This window comes from Geospiza fortis, unplaced genomic scaffold (assembly GCF_000277835.1).
Source record: "Geospiza fortis unplaced genomic scaffold, GeoFor_1.0 scaffold72, whole genome shotgun sequence".
In the NCBI taxonomy this organism is placed as follows: Eukaryota; Metazoa; Chordata; class Aves; order Passeriformes; family Thraupidae; genus Geospiza; species Geospiza fortis.
The window spans coordinates 5,138,806-5,148,699 of NW_005054338.1; positions in this window are offsets into that span (position 1 = coordinate 5,138,806).

Here is a 9,894-nt window from a genome sequence, read left to right on the forward strand (position 1 = left end):
TTGAGATAAGCAATAACACAATGCTATAATACTGTTGTGTATTAGTTGCAACCATACTGTTACAGAGATGTTGTTTTTTCTCCCAGTTTACTAGAGGTGCTATGTTTGAGTGACAGTAAAAATAGAAGAGAACTGCCATTTAAAAGAATGCTAAAATATGGCTTCTTACTTTGTTCCTCCAAAGTTTTAGTGAAGCAGGGCTGCTCTTGTGAAAAACAGCTGTTTCTGACCTTAACGCTTGTATTTTAAGAACTTATGTTTTAAGCTTTCAAAGCCATAAACTAAGCCTTTTAAATATAGACATCATTTGGAAGTAGCAAGCTAGAACAAGGTCTTGCTGCTCTGACTTTAAAATTTATTTTTTTTAAGAACACCCTAATGAGTGGCATAAATTTGCTGCAGACTTCCCTACAGCTCATTTGCTTTGCATCAGTGAAGAATTTGGTCAGGTCCTCTGAGGAGGCAAGGCATGTGCCTTTGTTGGTGTGTAGTCAGCCTTCACCACCCTCCAGGTGTGCCCAGCACTGCACATAACAAACCATATGCTCTTTGTAACTCTTGTTCCAGCAGGGGATAAGTCCCTGGATTTGAGGAAGGCTGATAAGCTTAGAGAAATCTTGACATTAAAATCAGCAAAAATACAGAAAAATATATGAAGTTCTTTGGGGATTTTACAAGGTGGTTTTCTGTTTCTCTTTTTTTTTCCCCTGCTTTAATTTAAACTGATTTTTTTTTCTGCAAATCTGCTGTGCTTTAACTGAGATATACTTGTAAGCCTTGGTCCATAAAGTGTCAGGCAGTAATACTGGTTCAGAAATAAATCTGCCAGTAATGGGAATGTCCATACCATAACCATACACAAGTAGACACAAGGATAATCATCTCAGCTCATCCAGAAGTAGACTTTCAAGTTTATTCGTTTTCTGTAGCAACAAATTTGAAAGCAGAGCTACTTGGGGTGCCATTCACATACCACCAGTCCTAGAGCCTAACCTGGCATCAGAATGTCTTCAAAGAAGGAGAGTACATGGTTCATTACTGCACCTGAATTCATCATTCCTAACACCGCACAGCTTGGGGCATGTCGGACTCCACAAATTAAACAGGTAGTCTTGATCTGTTCCAGGCTGGTACACCTGCAGCAAAAGCACCTGGTGCACAGAAAAGTGGCACTGGGGATTCATTAGGTGGCATTTTCCTTCTGAAGCAGCATTGATTAACTCCATGTTATGCTAATGAACTGCTGGAAGCACTATCAGCCAGCAGGATGGGGAATGGGCAGGTACAGGAGCTGTAAGGATAGTGTGAGCTTTCAGGTTTTGATCAAGTTCTTCTAAGTGAAAGGTTTACTGATGGAGATTTTTGCTTTTGGTGTTTGTTTGTGGTTTTTCTTTTTTGCCCTCTGTGGTTCTTTAGTATTGTGCTCAACTATTTTATATTTTATAATAAGTTATGTCACAAAAAATAAATCAAAGCAGCTTGTACTGAAATACGCTAAACAATATTGTAACGTTTTGCTCTGCTTTAGCCACTGATTTCGCTTTACCTTGCTACAGGGCATGTCAGCTATTATATACATTTCAGATTCGCTGGGAGAGGAACATTAGAAGAAAAGTCATCCTTAACCTCAAACCATAATTATGGGTGCGTGTTGTACAGACAGAGTCTTCCTCCCGAAATCTCCTGCTCACCCAAAGGAGGGTTGTGCATTATTGATGTCCATGTTGATCAGTTTGTTGTACCAGAACTACTGGAGGTTTTATTCTTAGTTTTGCAATAAATGTACAGCAGTGTTTTCCAAGCCCAGTGAGATTGTCTAAAAGAATCAGGCCCTTTCCCTCAGCTCTGTTATCTCCAGTAAAATTTCCAGCCTCTCCTGGTGCTCCTGGCTAATTACACATTAACAAGAAAGTTGCATGTTATCTTCTGCTTCTCTCCTATGTACAGACAGTGTTGTATAGTGAATACTACAGCCAAGTAGAAGTCTGAAGGTCAGACTTTATAATTAGCTCATATAAATAGCATTGGTTTATGTTAATCATAGAACCACAGAATCACAGAATTGTTAAAGTTGGAAAAGACCTTTAAGATCATCAAGTACAACCTTTTTGTTAAGGAAATGCCGGCCTCACTTTGACGATGTCATCAGATTCCTATTGTATGAAACAAAAAATCCTCAAAGACTCCCAAATGGTGATACATCTATTTAAGCCTGGTTATATTTTAAAATCTGTGTTTTAAATTGGTAAAGGAGTTAATATAATTCTGTTTGTTGACTTGAATAAATGACACATTTGATTAATTGATATCAAACAGGGGAGCTTTTGTTTTACTTCAAATCCAGAGAATTTAATGGCATTACAGAAAAAAACCCCCAAAACTTAAAAAACCATAATGGGAGGTCTTTTTTGTCAATGCTTCATTCTGATATAAATTTAAAACCTCAGTGCAGTCCTTCAATTTTTATGTCTTCTTGCCATCTTGGTCATATGAAGGATTGATGGTATTTGAGATTTACTGAGGTGACCAAAGGAAGAATAAAATGTTTGGACCTTGAAGGGAACGGCTATTGTGGAGAAATCTGCTTTGAGCCCTGAACTGAAAGAGCATATTTTCTGAATTTTATATGTAGGGGAGAGGTGAAGGGGACTATTTCTCGTATATCTGTGATAAACTCTGGTTTAATGTTTACTTTATTATTTGTTCATTTGTTTGTTTTAAAGGTGATGGGAGAAAGTGTAGAGAACAAACCCAACTCATAATAAGATACACAAGATAATCTGCATTAAATTATTTTCCGAGTTGAAGAAATGAGTTAGTTCTGAAGGAAAATAATTTCTTTTCCTATTAACGCTGTTAATACTAAACACTTAAAACCTGTTAAAACTAAAAAAAAAAAAAAAGAAACAAAGCAAAGTTTAAAAACATACAACCACTCTTAAAAAGAGTACCTGTACAGTTTAGGGCATTTTTTTTTTGTTTTGTTTCCCATGTTAATTTGAAAGGTAGATTGGCATATCAGATAAAAATGGATGTCAAGCATCTGTAAAAAGCTATTCTATAATAGAAACAAAAACGAAAGATATTTATGCCTTTACATTTAAAGCACCTCAAAAGAAGAGGAAGACAATTATAAGTTTACCTGACAAAATGAAGTTGTGATTTGTAATTTCAGACAAATTTTAATACATTTTCTTTTTGGGCAGTAGGAGCATTGATTTAACAATTGCAATCAGTGTAGTCTTGGCTGTTACCTCAGAATAGAACAGAAGTCCTTTCTCTGAGTTTTTGGGTACATGGATAGTGCAGCACATGCATCAGGGATGAGAGATTTCTGAAAAACAGAATGAATAGGGTGGAAACAGTGAAGCTGTAACATTTTTTTGGGATTCAAAGTTTTTGTTCTGTGGTAACACAAATTCAAGCATGGTATTTTCTTTTAAAGTTGCTGTATGCAATGTACGTGTACATGAGAGAATATTCCTGATAGGAATGGTAGTTAAAAATGATTGAGTGAGGTTCTACCTCTAGGAGAACCTATTTCTGCTGATCTCATTCTCTTGAGTTTATTCTAAGTAGTGGATCTGTTGCTTAGCTTTTTTAAAAAGTGGAAGAGCTTGTTTTGCTTTGACCGCCTTGTTCAAAGTATTTGTTCTTGCGTAGAAACACATGATACAGACTTGCCTGGATTATTTTTCCTGAATGCCTCTTGGAAACTGCAGTTTTCATCAGTGAATTTTTCATGAGGTGATTTTTCATGAGCTCCAAGCTCATCAGTGAGAAACAGCAACATGGGAAAACATTGTTTAGCACAGATTTCCCAGTGTATAAAGAGAATCTGGTCAAACTTGGCCCAATCACTGAAATGTCAGCCTTGCAATGCCAGAAAACATCATATTTCTACCTTGTCATATTTCTACTTTGTCCTGTGATCACAACTCCACATGTACAATTACAGGGGAGTTGGAGATCAAGAAGAACTATTTGAGACAAAACTTTCAGCCTGTATTTGGTATTTTGAATGCTCTCTTGGTTCACATAGTGGAATACATTGAGAAATCAGCTCTGGAGCTATGGAACCTTCCCAGTTTTTGAGAACAACTTCCCAACAGAGGTCCAGTGGGTAGCAGTTTGAACAGTTCTCACAGTCTGCTTGAAATAGGTGCAAAGCAAATTACACTCATTATTCATCACCCAAATATTTTAGTTGGTTTTGAGTGTTCATTCCTGGGGAAGGAGGGAATTGTTTTATGCAGAGATCAGATGTAAACATGGAAAGATCACTTCTTTGTTTTGCTTTGGTTGTTTTTCTATGCCTCCTTTTCTCACATATCTGCAGTGCTTGGCCCCTCAGGTTTGAGCGTGCCCCTGCCCAGTGAGATCAGTTCTAGGAGGACTCCTCAGAACACTGAATCCACTATTTGTTACTGATGAGAGCCTGCTGTCAAAATCCCTGCATGCAAATGTCTCTTAACTGACTTTTTTTTCTTCTGTTTAGCTTTGGGATTTGGAGTTCTTTGTGGTTTTGCTCTTTGCCAAAAATGATTGTGAATCCTGTTGTGCTGGTGACATGAAGAGCACTGGTCAAAAATGGGTCAGCCCAGTCAAGTAAGCAGAGACACTTGATGCTCATCCCTGCCTGTGTGCTTGTGTTGAGCTTAATTTTTGCTTAAATTTTCTTTCTTTCAATTGTTCTCTGTCAGCTGCAGTGAATTTGTTCTTGCACTGGCTGGAGGATATTTTCAGTTTTGTTTTTATAAGCTCTCTAATAATCTGCCACTAGTCTCTGTTGCAGGTTACAAAGCTCTTAAATTCCTTTTGCTTTTTTTTTTTTGCAAGGTGCGACAAATCAATCAAATACTTGCACACGATCTGTTAGACATTGCAACAAAAAAGGTGTAACAAAACACCTTCATCATGATGTCAGTGGAATTCCTTTTGCTTTTTTTTTTTTTGTGAGGTGCGACCAATCAAATACTTGCACACGATCTATTAGACATTGCAACAAAAAAGGTGTCACAAAACACCTTCATCATGATGTCAGTGTGCCATTCCAGTTTTACTGCCATTATTGTCTCTTCTGGAGAAGAGAAGAGGAGCTGCTTTGGAGTTACTAACAGGTCAGCTATCTATTAAACAAGTTTTAAGATCTTGGTATCTATATGCCCTTTCTCTAAGAGGGGGATTGAAAGAGAAAGCTGCAATTTAAAATTATGACTGTCAGTATTGATATTCAAGGAACTGAAACAGAAGTTTTTCTTTTAAAAAAAAAGCAAGTCCCAAGCATTTACCCACTCACTTATGGTCTTATTTGTACTATAAATGTCATAGATGTACATAGGTCTTTTCTGCAGATCATTGAATTGATGTTTGGAGTTTTTTAAGTGAAAAAGAATAGTGATACCAATTTTTTAATAGGGGCACTACAGTTTCTCTTGCTATACAGCAACCACAGAAGAGGCAAGGCAGACATCTACAAGAATTATTTCAGCTATAATGCTGATAAACTGTTGGACAGTTTAGTAGGTTTCAGATGGAAATTCAGGATATTTTATACACGTCATCATACAAGCTCTGTGAGGTGAATACAAATGTTAGCCTATTACCAGGAAGGGTGCAAAAATCTTAAACAACTTGGGAAAAAAACCCAGCAATTTTCATCTGCTTATTGCAAACTCTTATCACTTCAGCTAATGTGAGGCTGTTCAATAATTTATGCAGCTGACCTAATTTGTCATACAGAGATTGCATTAATAAACAAGCTCAGCTGTGTAGGGCTCCAGGCAGGGTTCCTTTAGGAGTGGATATGTTTGGAAAGAAGGCAATAGTTTTATTTATCAGTCATTCTCTCCCCTTCTGGGAAGTTTCAAATTTTGGCACTGCATAGTGTCTACATATAAAAAACACTTACTTTAGCTAAACTCATCAGTTTTTCTTCTCTCACCTTGCAATGTCTATTCTCTGTGCTCAAAAATTGCTTCTTTAGATTTTTCATGGTATTTTTAATGAACAATGAAATTTTAAATAGCTGGGTGAGGCACTGGCCAAGTTAATTCCAGGTAGTGACTCCAGATATTCACTTTAGAGTAAAACTCAAAAATTGCTTCTTCAGATTTCTCACAGTAGTTTTAATGAACAATGAAATTTTCATTGTTCATTAAAACAATGAAAATTGTTTCATTGTTGGTGAAAGGTGGGTGAGGCACTGGCCTAGTTAATTCCAGATATTGACTCCAGATATTCACTTTAGAGTAAACCTAGAAACGAATTTTACACAAATCAGGAAGCATATTTTCAAAAAAGTGACCTTAGTAAGAATGTTTCTAAATACAGATTAATCTGAGGGGGTTTTATTTGTGGGTGGGAGGGAGTGTGTGTGTGTGTTTTGCTTTGTTTTACTTTTGTTTGGTTTGAGGGGCTTTTTCTGGGTTTTTGTGTTTGATTGGTTGTTTGTTTTGGGTTTTTTTGGGTTTTTTGTTGTTTGTTCTGTGGTTTTCAGTGGTGGTGGTTGCGTGAGAGGTTTGTTTTTGTTGGGGTTTTTTGGTTGTTCTTTTTATTTTGGTAATGGCCAAATTTGAGTAAATTCTTAGGTACTTATACAGCTAGAGGCAGAATTTTGCATTCTTCTGCTGAGGTACTTTGTGTCCATTGTTTTGGTTCATATTTTCATCCTGAAAACATATCACAGTCCTACTTGCAAAGGACAGTAAATCTCTCAATGAATCCTGAAAATAAATCTTTCCCGGTTTAAGAAGTTTTTCTAAGCCTGAGTGACTCCTTAATGTTGGATCCTTTGTCTGAAATGGAATGTTTTAAGGGATTTTGAGTACATATCTAAACAAACAAATTATTTTTGCAGGTTGCAGAGATGTGAAATCTTGTTAGGAACAAATTCTAAAGGGGTTGTGCATCACAAAATGAAAAATTAAACCAGAGAAAATTCACTGCTGCTAATGGAAGAGTGGCTGTGCTACATGCAGTATTTCCTACTCCTCCACATCTACCACATTAAATATATTTATTTCAGGTATTTCCAAGACCCCCACCACCAAAATGTTAAAATGTCAAATTTTCCCAAATACATGCCATGGAATATATGAGATTAGAATATTATTTCACATAAAAGTTGTTATTCCAAAAGAAGATACTATTTTTAGGACTTTTCTTTTACATATGTTTTAAGTTTTCCAGTTCTGTGTCCACATGTAATTTGCTATTCCAATGTTCAGAAAGAAGCTCTTAGTGAAGATAAAAAAATAAAACTCTTAATAGTCTTCAAATTATTGGGGTTTTTTAGTAATTTTAAAAGGTTTTTATGAGAGTGGCATTTATGCGCACAGCAAACAGGCCAATGCACCTGATATTCAGTACAGGTGTGTAACAACATGCAATATTTAGCACATTGGAAATTGGCAGGGGATTTCTATGCTAAATTTAGACCTAGAAAACTCATCCAAACTGGAGCAGCTTAAGTTGTTAAGCATTAATCAAGTGCCTCCATAGTGACAGGTGTGTACTGAAGGTATTAATTCATGGAGGAAAATTAGCAATTGTTTCATGGGAGTAAAAAGACGTGGAGGAGGCAAGGTAGACAAAACTCCTTTGCATCAGAAACCTTTTCCTTGGGGAGAGGAAAATAGAAAAACTGAGGAACATTGGATCATGAAAGTGATTTATAGTATTTAAGTGTTTGGCTGGTAACTATAATGGAAGAACTTTATAAATTAATCTGTAACCACAAGAAACAGTCCTGGCAATTTTGCTGCCCTTGGAGGGTTCAGAAGATCAAATGAGGGTAAGCCAGAATACCCACTACACAGAGTGCAAAGTCCTTGAATGGTCATACCCTTGGCTGCCTGAAAGAAATGTTCATTTCTCCAAACCTTTAGATAATCTCAAATAGAAAAACCTAGAACACCACACGAATATCTAGGAATAAAATCAGTCTGTTGTGTCTAAAAACTACCTTTTATGTATGACATTAAGGTTGGTGGACATGCCATAACGAGTTGCTTTTTCCTGCAGAGTTCATGATCTACCATCTCTATTAGTTGTCTTCTCTATGGTTGTTCTATCAGCACATGTCTGGAGAAGGAAGGCCTTGCTTTCTCTCTACACTTGCTACTGCTCTTGGACTTCATTTTTCCAAAGTTTTCTGTGGCTAACATCAGGTCAGTTTGTGCCAATGTCTGTAAGTGTCAGTGAATAAGAATACAAATTTGGGTGTGAATGTGTTATGACTCAATAGATATACCTGATTCTAGTTCACCACGTTGATGTATTTCCTCTTCATATATTTCTAGATCTACAAAATGTAAAATTGCTCAAAAAAAAAAAGTCTCATGATCTACTACCAGCTGATTAATAATCCTCCTATCTTTAAGGGGAAAATTATCAATTTTAGACCAAATGTATTATTTAATGGGAAAAAAAAGCAAGTGAAATAAGATGGATTTATCTGCTTGATGAAGACAGAGTCTTCTCATGGATCAAAGATGGGTGTTTTTGATAGGTGATTCTGGAGTGACAGCTGTCATCTGAAGAGTTTGCATTTGAGACTGTTGCTTGATGGAAAAGACTTTTTTAACAAGGAAATATTCTTCCTTTTGTCAGGTTATTCAGTTTCATTTCATTGGACACTTTCATTTGGTAATTTAGTGGTCTTTCATTGTCATATTCCCTCCATAAATCCTGAGTGAAGTTATAGATCTGTCTGGTGCTAACAGCAGCTCAGCTAGCAGGAATATATAGTGTACAATTTTGCAGATGAATGTCTAAAATCAAATTACTAGAAACAAAACAGATATTTAAATTTTAAAATGTATGGACAAAGAAATGAAGTGACCTGCACGATGAGGAAGGTGTTAGGTTTGCTGTTCCTGGAGAGGAGACTTGGGAGTACCTCTTCATGGGACTTAAAAGTCAAACACAAAGCTGATGGAGTCTTCATGGAGAAAACAAGGAGTGATGTGTACAAGTTTCACCAAGTAGAGGTTTTTTTTTTCCTCAACACAAGAAATAAAATTTGTGCAGTAAGAACTCATCCCCCTGGAACAACCGCTTCAGGGGCATGGATGAGTCCTCATTGCTGGAGGTTTCCAAGCTGCAGATGAGCAGATAATCCCATTTACATTCCTTTTCCCATGAAGTTGGACCACATGACTTTTTGAGGTCACTGTAAACCTAGACTGTTTTATGGTATAGAAGACACAGAAAAGAGGAGTTAAGAAAGCTGATTCCCAAACTAGATGTTTTTTGGTTGTGTGCATGGAAGGCAGTTTTCTTATTAAAAAAAAATAGTTGGATCAAGGTAAGACAGCTTATTGCATCTTCAGATGTTCTTCAGGGATATTCATTACAATTTGTAGTGAGCTCAAAAATTTGGATTTAGAGAGGAATTGCACCAATCTAAAATATCACCCCCCCCCAAAAAAAACCAGACCCCTTAAATTTTATGAAAGTGTTCTATAAATTAGACTATCAAATATGAGAATTAGAAGAAAATCAGCAATATTCAATTTAAGTAAGAAAGAGAATGAAATGCAGTTTAGTTTTTAACTTATGTTCTTTATCTTTACTTCTAAACCAAAGGGCAATAAGAAAAGTGAGACTTAATGTAAAAGAGTTAATTTTATATTAATGTACATAAATCATTATCAAAGAAATTTCAGTCATAAAGTGCTGTGATCTTGTTAAATTCTGTATATAAGATATTCTAAAGTAGACTTTTCTAAAGTTTTTTGCTGAAAGCATTTGGTAACACCACAACTTATATGGGTGTTCTCACAGGACTCTGAAAAAAGCTAATGGGAAGAACTGTAAAAAGTAGTAACCCTGTCAGCACAATTGATGGGCCATCTACTTTTCTGATCAACACATGCACAGGGAGTTTTA